At 37.3% G+C, this 15,069-nt stretch overlaps 1 protein-coding gene and 1 long non-coding RNA gene across 6 annotated transcripts in view; one reads left to right on the top strand and one right to left on the bottom strand.

Annotated features, from left to right (window-relative positions):
- tsnare1 (T-SNARE Domain Containing 1) overlaps positions 1 to 15,069 on the bottom strand; it is a 149,194-nt gene that overhangs the window by 71,137 nt on the left and 62,988 nt on the right. The gene's annotated exons all lie outside the window — the stretch shown is intronic.
- LOC307005310 overlaps positions 1 to 15,069 on the top strand; it is a 338,262-nt gene that overhangs the window by 300,130 nt on the left and 23,063 nt on the right. The window lies entirely within an intron of this gene.

The raw sequence follows: 15,069 nt of genomic DNA, 5'->3' as shown, positions 1-15,069 counted from the left end.
AACAAATACTATAGAAGTATATAAATAACAAGGAACAGTGCCAAATAATCATGGGGTTTACACCTTTCCACTTTTTGGGAGATTAACCAAAAAACGGCCTACTTATTGTTATCTCTGCATATTACGCTTGGATAAAGTAGGGAAAAAAAGTAAGGAGAAAGTATTTCAACAGTGAAACAAAATGACACACATTACCTTTAAAATACAATACTGGGTTGCAGTGTTTGAAGCTCAGGGCTGGTAATTGAAAGGCAAGGCACTTAACCCCAGGTTGCTCCAGGGGGATTGTCCTGTAATAAGTGTATTTTTAGTCTGTCTGGATAAACACATCTGCTAAATGTCTCCTTTAATTGAAAGCACACTATTATTGCTAAAGCTAACACAATGAGGCAGCTCTAAACAAAATAAATGTCTCTTAATAAAGAATATATTGGCCTTGGTCCGAGTTTCTGTGCACTGTGTAGTCCTGGCAGTGTCATTGATAACAGGTGATGATCTAAAGCAAAGGGCCCAACAAAATGACTGGGCACAGGCTCAAAATGTTTGTTTTTTTAGGACCTGAAGGCTTCAAATATCCCTATGATTCTCCTCACAAGCCTAATAGTAAGCATTATGTAAACACACACACACACACACACACACGATCAAGCAATAACATCCAGAATGCCCTGGGCTTTGGATAGGTCAGATGTTCAAATGTTCAAATGAATGTGTGTGTCTTGAGTTTGTGTGTCAGTGTGTCTCTGAGTGCAACAGTGTGTCCAAGGTCTTGTTCTTGTTTTGTTTAGACCTGTCCACGATGTGCAAATAACATTTAAGATTTACCCCTTCACAGGAAATAAGAATGGACCACATCCAGCATGTTTGAAAAAGGAACACATGAAATACAATAGCTTGAGGTGAAATCAAATTCCCTTATATAAAGGTGATAACCTCACTGCAGTAAATATCACAGTAAAAGGAGCTATGGTCAAGCAACAATGCCGTGTTTTTATGCATTTATAAGAGCTGAAATGTGCCCTGGATGATGCTGACGTTTTACGCTGGGTGAAGATAATGTGATATGACTACCCTCTGTGTTTCTGATTTCAAGTCCTGAACTAAACGCAGCATGTATCAAAGCTCCCCTGGGGCTAACAACCTGAAATCTCCATATTTAGAAGCTGCCAGCTGGGCATGTGTAACTCCAAGAGTGGGTTAGAAAGTATAGCGTGAACTGCATTGATAGAATGAGAAAAAGAAACCTAGAACAGTCAGTTGGTGGTTGATAGCTTCATAATAGCTTGGGAAAAAGCAGTGTTCGCTCACACTGCTAGACAATCAGCTATGAGAGCTCTGACCATCAGAAATAAGTGAGAGCACCATAGTGAGAAACATTTTAAATATATGGAACATGGTATATATTCAATAGAATTCAATATTGTGTTCAATAAATTACAACCTTTTTTTCAAATGACTGTAGGCCTATATATATATATATATATATATATATATATATATATATATATATATATATATATATATATATATATATATATATATATATAAATAAAGGACACACTATTGAATTCTAGGGTTTTATGTAACCTATCAGGACATAAAAATCATCTGGACCTTGGCATGTCTTAAAATTAGGTAAACACAACCTCAGATGAACAACACATGGCATATTACACCATAGCATCATTATCTAACAATATCTAATTTAACAAAAACTAGGCCCAAATGGAAAGGCTGGGTGAGTCATCCTTACTGCTTCCTTAGGAATTAAGAGTGTAAGCAGCAATCCGGTGCTGCAAATCAAATGCCTTTGATTAATTGATCATTGGCAAGTGTGATCAGTGTGTGTTAACCCAATGCCAAAGAGGAAAGTCATCAGCAATGATCATTTAGAAGCAATTGTTGCTGCCCATCAATTAAGGGGAGAGTTACACGGCCATTTCCAAACAATATGAAGTCCAATTATTCTACAGTAAGGAAGATTATTTACAAGTTGAAAACATTCAAAACAGTTGTCAATCTTCCCATGAATGGATGTCCCAGCAAAGTTCACCGGTCAGACAGTCCAATGCTCAGATAAACCGCAAAACACCCAAGAACTACACCTCAGACTCAAAGGCTTGTAAAGTTTATGGCAGCGCAATTAGAAAACGACGGGACAAGTGCTGCATGTTTGGAAGGGTTGTCTGAAGAAAGCTTCTTCTCTCTAAAAAGAACATGGTGGCACGGCATAAGCTTGCGAAGTTGCATCCGAACAAACCTCAAGACTTCTGGAACGATGTCCTTTGGACAGATGAGACCAAAGTGGAGATGTTTGACCGTGATGGACAGCGCCAAGTTAGCCTACCAAAGCAAACTATACACAGCATATCAGCACAAACACATCATACCAACTGTTCATCACGCTGATGAAGGGTTGAGGATTTTTGGCTTGTTTTGCAGCCACAGGACCTGGCCACCTTGCAGTCATTGAGTCGACCACAAACTCCTCTGAAAACCAAAGTATTATAGAGTCAAATGCTAGGCCATCTGTCGGTTAGCTAAAGCTTGGCCGATTTTGGTTCACGCAACGGGACAATGATCCCATGCAAGCACACCAGCAAATCTAATGGCTGAGAAAGAAAAGAATCAAGGTGTTGCACTGGCACAGTCAAAGTCCAGACCTCAGCCCGATTGAAATGCTGTGGCAGGACGGGCTGTGCATAAACAAATGCCCGCAAACCTCATCGAACTGAAGCAACGTTGTAAAAAAAGAGCGAGCCAAAATTCCTCAAGAAAGATGCGAGAGACTGATCCTGTCGTACAGAAAACACCCTCTTTTTCTATTTTACCCCAGATCAAGATTTACTGCCCATCATGTACAATGCAAATGTGCTGGGAATGATAAACCTTGGTGAAAATGGTGAGGTGAGAATATCATTACGGTTTGGTGGTACAGGATAAAAGTTGCTCGAGTCTGGCCTGCGTGGGGAGCTAATGCGTGGGTGAAACACACAAATGAGGTGACGCACTGGAATATCAGATTATGGCTGTATCATAAATCATCACAGGTACTGTCATATCTACAACAAGATATAAAAAGACAGCATGCCCTGTAAGACAGACAATTCTTCACAGTGGAGGTTCTATTTTTTCAGCATTCTACCTCACAGAGATAATTGGCCAGCCTATGATGTTGCCATACGTTTAATCAACACAATAATGACACAAAATGAACTTGAGGGTTGAAGAGATATGTCTGCGTTAACACGTCCAAGGCCTGCGTACCCAATCTATCTGCCAGACTGAAAATTCATTATATCATTAAAAAAATTTTTTTTTGATGTGATAGTTTTTTTTTTCTCAGTAAAAAAAAGAAAAGAAAACTGTTGTGAAGAGAGAATGTATAAAACGTACATATTATTTACAAACATACTGTTGAAATATTTGATCTAAAGTAAAACACCGCTAAGTCACCAATATATCTACTGTATATGGCAGAATTTTTGAGTGGGGGGTTATCAGTTTTGATACCACAGCAAAAAATAACAAATAATTACAATTAAATTAAAGTGAATTATTGTGAAATAACTGCTCTACGACTTTGATTGGCCATTGTTTTCACGCTCTCAACAGAAATGTGATTGGCCATACTGCACAACGCTGCAAAACGTGTTGTAAATAAAAACACAAATATGCAAAGGAGCCTTACGGTACACAAATACTGCAGAAAGACCTCCTACAGAGAGAAATGTCACTCCTTTTTACAATGAATTACCGGAAACCACATCTACTACTTTTTACCATAACTTTAACAGAAGACAGCTGGAGAAGAGAACATTTCTTCACACAGCAGAGCACTGGTGTGGTAATTCAAATAAATGTAGCTATCATTCAAACTAAATAACTTAATTCTAAGCAATGCTGTTTGACACCCTGACTCCTTTGTGGCATTTTATTAAAGGCTCTGCAGTGTTGAATGGCTTTCTCAAGTGCACTGCTTACTTCACTGCCACATCGATGCACTTTTTAAACGCTATATGAAATACATATGCTGCAAATGTGTTAGTCATCATTTGCTTGAAGCACTTGTCATTACTCTAGTCATCCATCCGTCCACCCCTGCTGCACGTCTCCTCAGAAGCCCCGTCACCCAAACGGAGCCTACAGCTGTTCTACCTTTCCAAAATGCCAGTCTATCTCTCACTCAAACTCTGAGACCAACCCTGTGTGAACGCCACAACGGCTGCATCACCATTTACTGTCATGTTTGTGTGGTGTTTTTTGTTTTGTTTTGTTTTTAGGGGGGGGAGGGTTCTTTTGTAGAGACTAAATCGTTGAAAAGATAAATGGTCTGCATACCAAGTAAATAAATAAATATGTGTGTATAGTTAAACGTGTGTGTGTTTCTACATATCCACACATATGTGTGTGTATTTATATATACAAAATTATTATGCCGCGCGTGTGTGTGTGTGTGTGTGTGTGTGTGTGAGTGTGTGTGTGTTTATATAATGCTGCATTTACTTGATCAAATAAACAGTAATTTCTACATATACAGTCATTTAAATGTAATTTATTCCTTTGATGGCAAAGGTGAATTTTCAGCATCATTACTCCAGTCTTCAGTGCCACATGATCCTTCAGAAATCATTCTAATATGCTGATTTAGTGCTCAAGAAACATTTCTTATTATTATCAGTTGATTTTTTTTTTTTTGCGGATTCTTTGATGAACAAAGTCCAGTATTCAGTATAACAGAATACAGTATGTGACAACTTTTAAGGCATTACAGGATATATAATTTTGGCGCCTATATTGTCCACAACCATATATTTAATTAGCTGATATAATATTTACCTAGGCATTCATCTGAACGTCACGTCACGGCTGCATAAACGGGCCAGTCTTTCATCAGCTTCTGATCAGAAAACAGAGGTACTAACTGCAGAACTATACTCCACACCAGCTACAGACAGATTGAAATGTCATTCAAACTCAGTATCAGATTCCCAAGCTTGTGCTCAGTGTCAGGTTGTGATGCCCTCACAAAAACATCCAGTAACCCACATGTTTTGTGTGACCCATCTGCCCTAAATTCAACTCTTAAGAAACACTACACAATTCACTGGAGCTTTGAAATGCGGGTGTTGAGTGAATAGTGTAACTTCTGCCCTTTAAAGCATAGTACATGCTCTAAGCACAGAGAAATCTTATATAATATGGAAAAAGTTATCAAAATATGGCCATTTCAATAACCAAAACACAGCTACTGTTTTCTGACTTCTCCATAAGTGAAAGTTCACCCAAAAAGTAAAATTCAGTCATTATTTACATTACGTTAGTGTGTGTTGTTCCAAGATTTTATTGTGTGGAACATAAAGTAGAATAACAACTTACATTTTCTTGTATGTACTACAATAGTTTTATATTGCGTTTATGGTATTTGACTCTTTTAAAGCTTGAGAGCTCTTTGTCGTTGTATCTGAAAAGCTGCGTAATAATTGTTCCAAAAAACAAAAACAAAAACATACAGGTTTGGAATGAAATGAGGGTAAATAAATAATGACAGAATTTTCATTTCTGGGTGAACTATTCCTTTAAGTGATAGTCTGCGCACCTCTTCTTTTTTCATTTAAATGTTCTTGAGTGGCCTGCGTCGTCCTGAGGGGCATAATTAGGCTTACGTAAGGCTGCTTTCACCAAGAAACCGTATCATAAAGCAATCTCAAGAATGATGTCAAGGGGCCGTGCATAGAATGGCTGATTTTTGCAAACAAGAAGAAAATGAAAGAGCATATTGTGTTTGCGATGGCTGTACTGATGGCAGTCGCCGCTGCTCTGACAGTGGTGGAGAAGAGTGCGCCAGCTAAGCTGTGCCTGGGGAGACGTTGGCTAATTATGCTCGGCGTGTAGGTTTTGTTTTAGAGAGGGGAGGTGCTCGGCTCTATGCTGTATTTGCAGTGCTAACACAGAAGGCTTTGATCTTTGCCAGTCTAACAGCCTCAGTGCATTCAAATGGGCAGCTTATTTATTGCTTGATTGCTGCGGCTCAAAGGATTCAAGGAACAGGTGGAGTTTGTGCAGTTGAGCAACGGAAAAGTGGCCTTAAATGACAATGCTCCGACAGAAGGCCCCTAAAAATCCAGCTGTCTGTGAAAACAATCAACGTGGGCCTTAGTTTAAAATGATTTGGGCTCAGCAGAGAAGGATATCAACCACAAACTGAAAAAAAAAATAAACTACCCATATACCATTATTCTTCAAAGTATTGGGCTCAGCAGAGAAGTATATCAACCACAAACTGGAAAAACTAGCCACCATTATTCTACAAAGTTTTTTTTTTTTTTTGCTTCACTGTCAGCGTTTTCAACCTGGAAGTAAATACATACACACATACATACCACTAAAGGGTATTACTACTTCTGTAACAATCAAATCAAATCAAAATGTATTTATACAGCACCCTAAAAACCACGGTGTTCTAAATTAATACTAAATGAATAAATAAATGACCACTAAAAGGTATACAATAATGATAATAATGATAATTTCAAACCATTTAAACCAATTCCCAATGAGTAAAGTAAAGTGTGACCTTGAATATCTTGATTCATATACATCAGTTTACAAAAGTAAATCAGGTTGTCAATGGGGTGTCGAAGTATAGTCTTTTCTTACCAATTGTAACGTATATCGGAGTGAATCGGCTTCTGGATGAGGAAACAATGTAGGGCGGAGCTAGATTGTCCTTCAGGGAGGGAGCTGATTGGATCATAGGACATTGGACGTTGCTAACTAAATGAAGGCAGATCTGAATGGCAGTTTGCAGTCACTTGAGGATGATATTTATTCCCACCCTTCGCCGAGACACACGTCATGAAGAGAACGTGTCAGTTCGAGGGGGATGGGAGGTTAACGTTTTTGATTAAAGTCCCCCTGTAGTGAAAATCAAGCTTTTAAATGTTGTGTATGTCTATGTGGTGTTTTTAATATGCTTTAAGACAAACCATGTGCAAATTCAGAAGTCAACACCATTGCTGAGTATTTTCTCTTTAAAACTGCAGTGAACCACAGACAGTCTCAAAAACGCGGTTTGAAATCGCGGGTGTTTCTGACGTCACAAACTACCTTGTAACCAATCTCTGAGCTGGTGTGAGTGAGTGGAGGCGGGGCTAATTTGCATATTCGTAGAACTGCGTATACTAAATGAGGCAAAGGGTGTAGAATTTATTTCCTCTGCTGAACACAAAGGAAGATATTTAGAAGAATGTCAGTAACCAGACAGTTTTTGGTTCCCAATGACTGCCATAGTATATTTTTTTCCTACTATGGCAGTCATTGGGAACCAAAAACTGTCTGGTTACTGACATTCTTCTAAATATCTTCCTTTGTGTTCAGCAGAGGAAAGAAATTCATACAGGTTTGAAACAACTTAAGGGTGAGTATATGATGACAGAATTTTCATTTTAAAAGTGAACTAATCCTTTAAGGCATGATGAACTTTTTTCAAGGAAAAACTTTAAAATGTAATTTTGGTGATCAAATGTGAGTTATCAAAATGTTTAACTACAGGGTGACTTTAAAGATTTACGAGGGCATATTAATTTATAAAAATTATGTGCATGGATAAATCATTTTATAATATGCACTGCAACATTCTGTAAAAAAAAAATATATATATATATTTGGCAATTTTGATGCATAGTGCTAAGTTAAACTGTACATAAGGTACTATTTCTACTGGAGGTCACTGGGTTGGCAGAACGATTGCTGGTGGCTCTCTGGGTCTGTAAAGGTTGAAAACCCCTGCTCTAATGTACTGGTGCCGTCCTGAACTGTGGAACACTTTGCTTTTTCATTCCTAATGCTCCCTTCCATCTTCCTCCCAGAATCCCTGCCACCACCCTTCTCCCCTGCCTCTCTTTTTTCTCTCTCTCTATTTCTCTCACTCTACTAGATAAATGTGTTTAATGCTGATATGAGATTCTCTCCACATCACCCCACCCCTCAGCCCAAAGGCAACGGGCAACAGGACGCGGTGTCAGTGCCACAGCAGAAAAACTGTTAAGCAGATTTACGCGCACGCTTACAGCCCCCCAAAAAATGATGACATTTCCGTGCGCAGCCTGCTGAGGGCTTAAGCGTGAAACGTCTCTTTTTTGCCCTTGCTGAATAAACGGTTTATAATGTAAAATCAAATGTTTCCTTTCCGTCACAGCCCAAGGACCTCAAAACTCAAAGCACACAGTCTTAGGGCACAAAGCATGTGTGTCTGCATCTTATCCACAGGAGAGGGGGGAAATGGTAGGGGAAATGTTGTGTATGTCATGTTCAAGATGAAGACTAGAATGCGAGTTGCTCAGCAGCACTTGCTATTGATTGTGACAAAATAAAAAAATCTGTCATATCACAGGAATGCAGGCAATAAAGGCAATGACAAACACTAAGAAAGCAAGACAGATATTAATGTTTAAAAAAGGATTGAAAATACTTTCAGAAAAAGAAAATCAATACAGCAATGTATAAGACCAGAAAGAGCCTCTTAGTTTGATCGTAAGAGCAAACCTAAGAGTGTGTGACGGATGTAAAGACTGTCTTGGAGAAGAAGAAGAAGAAAACGTTTAAATTTACTCTCATTTTGTCATCTTTCATTCATTTTAGTCCAAATGACTCAGAGCACTCAGAGTAAAATGGCATTCAAATAACATTTTAGTTCACGAAGCATACGTTAACAAAATATTCAAACATAAAACACTGTTTTATAAGTAAAGAGAAAGATTTATCAACGTAAATAAAACCAGAGCTCCTGAAATAATAGCACATTATGAGCAAGTATTAGCTGTCATTCAGAAGTAACTTGTCATGGTTGAATGTTGAATTTCAACATTCACTTGTTGAAATTCAACAAGTGAAATTGTCATGCTTTACAGATGGTTTGCAAAACATTCCCATGTTTTAGACAGTTTAGACAATTTGCATTATGTATAGAGTGTTGTTACAGCAGTCGGACATGATGAAATTAATGACTTGCGGTTCAGTAAGGGAGTCAGATTAATTCAGTAATCGCTCTAACTGATTTTTTGTTTGATTGAATGAAAAGAAAAGACTCATAGAGACATTTGTTTGGAAACAAGACTGATTGCTTGATGTTTCTTGCTGTTACCGGTTCGGAATAATAAATACCTAGATTCCTCATATGCCTATATGATTTAATTGAGAAGAGAGGATGTGTGAAAATGTGTAGAGAGAGAGAGAGAGAGAGAGAGAGAGAGAGAGAGAGAGAGAGAGAGAGGGAGAGAGAGAGGGAGAGAGAGAGAGAGAGAGAGAGAGAGAGAGAGAGAGAGAGAGAGAACCCCCACAGAGTCAGTGTTCTCTCATGGGTCAGGCTGTTTTGTTATAAGAATAACAATGTATCTGCCTCCATGTATCAAAATAGATAAACATGCAATGTTCTTTGGCTGGTCACGGTCAACAGCATGTACAGTACAAGAACAATGTACAGCAACACATTATAACATCATGACTATGTTCTCATACTGTACATAAATGCCCAGACACTCACAAAACACACTAGATATAATGTATTGTGGCCATAAAGAAAACAATTATTGTATTGTTCAAATGGTTTGAAAGGATTAGAGAACTCCGTTAAGTTCCAAATTAATTTGGAAATATGACCACAATCTTATCAGTATTGATAACATTTTACATTAAGGTTTCATAGGTAATGCATTAACTAATGGGATCTTTTTGTAAAGTGTAACTTACATACACAGTAATGCATTTTTGATAAACCAGTTAAATAAATACTTATTTTATAAATTTAAATATAAATATAAAATATAAATATTTTTTTACATTATTATTTTTTATTTTATTTTATTTTAAGCAATACTATTCATAATTGAATACGTCTGGAAATGAATGATGATCAGTACCAAACCAGCTTCACATTATGTAACATTTGAGTTAACAACAAAGCAGTCTATACAGTAATTCTGTACATTATCAATAAAAATAAAATGAGCTAAGATGCCAACATGAGAGATTGCTTGGCAACTGTGTTATAATTGTCAATTTATATGTCAATTAAAGTGTTAATTTAAGTGTTGTTATTAACTTAAACTAAATCTATATTAAAAACTAATTTGCATTCATTGCAATTTAAAGCTGAAATAAACTAAAATAAAAATAAAAATATTAGATGGAAAAACCTCAATTAAAAAAACTTTTCACAACTTTTACAAAAAAACAATTACAACTTACTGAAATAAAATAAGTTCATAAAAGCTAAATAATAATTAAAGCTATAAAACGAATAAAAAAATTACAAAATGGTTAAAATTTAAATAAATTAATAAATAAACAAAATAAGACATTATAAACGGTATTTTCTGAGTCTTTTCTCTCTCTTTCTTTTCGGTCTTACTCCAGTAAAATGTATGCAATATTATAAATAGACACTTTAGAGTTTTACTAGCGTATGATTCACAGGCAATGACATGCGGGATCTACACAGCAGTGCTTGTCTGCCATTAGCGCCGTTTACTGTAGCTCCACTACTGTCAGAAACTTCCATTTCTCACTGAAGGGCAAAAGGGATGCACTGGGCAAATTTGCAGGGGAGACACGTGTCTGCATTTTTTCTGTTGGATGGGCCAGGTGTTGCATTCAGATTCCCCTTGAAAGTTGTCCTTTGTCATGCCCTATGCTTTCCATTTTTTTAACGAATTCATTTTGATGAAATGATGACCGGTGCCAAAGTGTCAGAGACTTGCGTCTGGGGTTGATGTCATAAGTGATGGAGGGCGGAGCCTGGCTCCTCCCATCAAATGTGTTCCTCGTTTCACTGTAATATAGGGTGAATGCAAATCGAATTAGTCATCCCAGAGGAACAGTTCATTACCCTTGTGGGTCGCCTCAAAGAAAATCAAGACGGAGAATCCATAACGGCATGCGGAATAACCTCCCGTCCTCTATCCGGCTTGTGTGTGCGTGCATGTCCCTTTGCACGGTTCTCCGGAGAACGGTTCGCCTGAACGCACAAGCCGCCAGAGTAAATGTGAACTACTCAGGAGGACAGATCAGCTTTTGGAGAGGAGAGGGAGCGAGAGAGAGAATAAGGGGGGGGGGACTGATTTTACTTTACACGGATAACAGACATTCCATCTTCTCCATTTCCCCCGGGAACCCATCTAACAGTGAACGGGAGAGAGAGAGAGAGAGAGAGACAGATGAAAAGAGAGAGAGAGTAGGGCTCAGAAAGGGCTGCAAATGCTGGTGATTCACTTGAGCAGAGTTGCGTGAGGAGGCGGCACGGTTTGGGGTTTGAGGTTTGGGGGGTTGGGAAGGCGGGGAAGATGCTAGACTGGAAAAGCACATTGTCAGATATGATCAGCTCGGCTGGGCCCGGGGCCAGACACATCTCTAGAACCTGCGACAGAGCTCTCGGAGCACAGACTCGTCCTCATCACCCTTCTGATCATCTGAAGAAAAACAAAAAAACCCTTGTCCAATTTATCCATGACTAAAATAACCTGTCGGTTTTGTTTGAGCCTTTCAGGTCTTGTCCGTGTGATGAATGGGAATTTATTAAGAGGGCTGCGGGATGCGGGATTGTTTGACGCTTGTCTGTTAGCCAGATGCGGTAGTTGCGTTAGCGAGCGAGTGTCTATGAACTCCAGACAGGTCTTCAAGAGGGAACAGCCATATGTCTTCATTTCAAGGCGTTCTCAAGGTTGTCATTGGTCATTAGGACGCGTGGCCTCTCTCGTTTCTCAACTCCTGCTATTCAAACAAGAAAGAGACATTTGTTTTGACGCGCCATCTGCGTGACTCGCTTTCTAGCCTTGTCAATAGTCATGACCAGGGCCGCATTAAGAGCTCACTGGGCCCCGGGGCTATGAGCTATTGGAGGCCCCCTAAAATTTAATAAAATTAAACATTCTATTTTTTAAAACTTGTTTTATTAGTTTCAATATTTTAATTTTATGCACATTGCATCAACCAAAAATTAAATTAAATGCAACAGTCTCAGACTTGAAGAAAATTGTTGAACATTTAACGAATTTCTGCACATTCCACCATATTTTAACGAAATAAACAAAGTCCTTTTTCTGTTAACTTATATTTCTGCATATTCCAGCATATAAAATGCACATATTTTTTTGTAAAATCCTCTATTCGATTAGATGTAAATAAAATACAGCAATAAAATAATTAAAATTAAAGTCTCTCATGACTGTATACCAAATTATTAACATTTACGTCATTAAAGTGCAGATTAGTTTTGTTTTTGTAAATCGTCAGACATGTTTTTACCATTTCATTAAGTTTTGCTTTGTAGAAAGCATTTCTTTAAAGTGAATTTCGTTTTGTATAAATTGTATCTTAATTTTAATAAATATTTAATCAACCAATTGCATGTATTTAATAAATAAAAAGCAAATATAGCAGACAATATAATAACCGTGACATTGAGGCGCTAGCGCGCCGCGTTCACTTGCATTGCATTGTTAAAAGCCTTTCTTTAAAGTGAATTTCGTTTTGTATAAATTCAATTGTATCTTATTTTAATAAATGTTTCATCAACCATTTGCATGTATTTAACAAATACACGGTAAATATATAGCAGACAATATAATAACCGTGAGATGGAGGAGCCGCGCACCGCGTTCACTTTCACTGTTAACTAGAGAGCGCACCTCATAAATGAATGAAACTCAGCGTAGGCCTATGTCTCATACATTAGCATTAAATATCTTTGCTGCATTCTTTCTAGAACAGACAAGGGCTTGAATGAACATAAGAAGGAATGTTGTAACAAGCGGTATTACAAATTCACAATGTCACATTAACATTAGCTTCTAGTGGGAAAAAAAGAAAGAATACATTTTACATAAAATCCAGTGCTTTCAAAGCATTACATGTTTTCATTTCTTTCTTGTTTTTAGTTTGTTCCGAAAGATGTACATATAATGTAAAGTCATTTATAAAATGTGGAAAATTTGGTTTACTTTGAGCCCACTTCTTTTTATGTATATGGTATTTTCCCAATATAACAGATAACTATAGCCTAATATGTTGTTCTTTACATTCCAAATTGTCATTTGGAATTGTTACATTCCAAATTGTTATTCTTCTTAGTATAAAAAAGCACATAAAAAAACACAAATTTCCATCATACACTTTTAGAATAAATGCATTTGATATACCAAATTCAAACGTGACGTTTCAATTCACCCTGCCGCCCACGGGGGTTTGATGGACAGGCGATCTGACCAATCATAACGCCGAATCTGAAATTTAGTCCGGCAGCAAAGCAGTCAGTAGAAAGTTAACGTCTTTGGACTTGAACTTGAAAAACGGTATTGTTTAAATTACTTAAATGACAATATTTGAAAGTTGAGACTTTGTTTCATGTCAAAAGTAAGCTGCTCTCTCGTCTGTCAGCGCGTAGCCTACTACTAGTCTGTGCCCCGCGAATGTATTTTTCACTGCGTGAGAACATGTGTGGCGTGACTCGTGAGAGCGAGAGCCTGGCTTATCACACACAGGAGGCTGGTCTTTGCGAATGGTCAATTACTTTAATAATAATGATTGATAGTGATGATTCCATGATAATGCATGCAATTTATGGTAAAGCATCACTAAATAACAGGGCTAATTTGTGGGGGGCGTGAGGCTTTGGCAATCAGCGTTACCGATGGATAGTCAATCTGCTCCACGGCCAATCACGGGCCCCCTCCTTGCTCGGGCCCCGGGGCTTTAGCCCCGCCTAGCCCTGTTGTTAATGCGGCCATGGTCATGACGGGCTGACATTTATTTCATTTTAATTTTTTGTCTTTGAACACCCCGCATCAAAGACAACCAGGGCACGGTGTATGTCTAAAACAAATGGCTTTGCAATTGGACCAAACGGATGTCAAAGAACAACAGAATGACCCCATCATTGCTGGTTCACATCTGTGCGAATGCACATCTGGAGGAAAACAGCTGTTTTGCTACCGACAAGACATACTTCAATAGAGCAACGTGATGCTGTTTTTCAATGGTGTATGAAAAGCCTTCTGCTTGTGTGCGCGACTAGACAGCAAAATAAACCGAACTATTATAGAAAATTGCCCTGAAAGCTTTAGTAAAAGGACAGTTGCTAAAGATGATGTCGAGTCCAGAAAGAATACAGGCCTGATGGATCTGTTTGTATGGAAATGTAATTGATGCAGCACTGTTATATCCAATGATCTTTTTCTTTTTCTTTTTTTAAGTGTGTCTAAAGTCTTGAATAAAAAGAAAATGTAGGACATGGAACGATTAGACAGATAGCAGAAATAATTGTTCAGGGGTTCTAAAAATATACACTGACCCTTCCTCAAAATTTTGGAACAACCCTGTTAAGAATAATTCATAGACGGAACCATATGACATTGCTTCCGTAACTATTAAAAAGATAGAATCATGTTGTTGACCCATATATATTTAATACATTAAAGCTTTAATTCTGCAAGGACACATTAAATTGATCAAAAGGGACAATAAAGACTAAACATATTTGAAGTGACACTTTAAAATAAGGTGTCATTAGTTAACATTATAACTACTTTAATTAACATGAATTAAGGATGAACCATAATTCAACAGCATTTATTAATCTAAATTAATGTTCATTTCAACATTTACTAATACATTGTTAAAATCAAAAGTTGTATTTGTTAACATTAGTTAATGCACTGAGAACTAACATGAACAAACAATGAACGGCTGTATTTTTATTGACTAACATTAAAAAAGATGACTACATACTGTAACAATTGTTTATGTTAGTTCATACATTAACTTATGTTAACTAATGAAACCTTATTGTAAAGTGTTATCGCGATTATTTTTTTAATTTAGAAATAAATAAGTAATAGTTTTCACAAATACTGTTTTGAACATTGATAATACTAATAAATGTTTCTTGAGAACCAAATCAGCATATTGCAAGTAGAAGGATTTCTTCAAGAACATGTGACACTAAAGATTGGCAAATTCAGCTTTTCCATCACAAGAATACATTTTAAAATATAATAAAATATTTTAATTGTA

Source organism: Phoxinus phoxinus (genome assembly GCF_949152265.1).
Source record: "Phoxinus phoxinus genome assembly, chromosome: 10".
Taxonomy (NCBI): Eukaryota; Metazoa; Chordata; class Actinopteri; order Cypriniformes; family Leuciscidae; genus Phoxinus; species Phoxinus phoxinus.
Note: the sequence above shows the minus strand (reverse complement) of the source record. Positions and strands in the feature narration are given on the sequence as shown.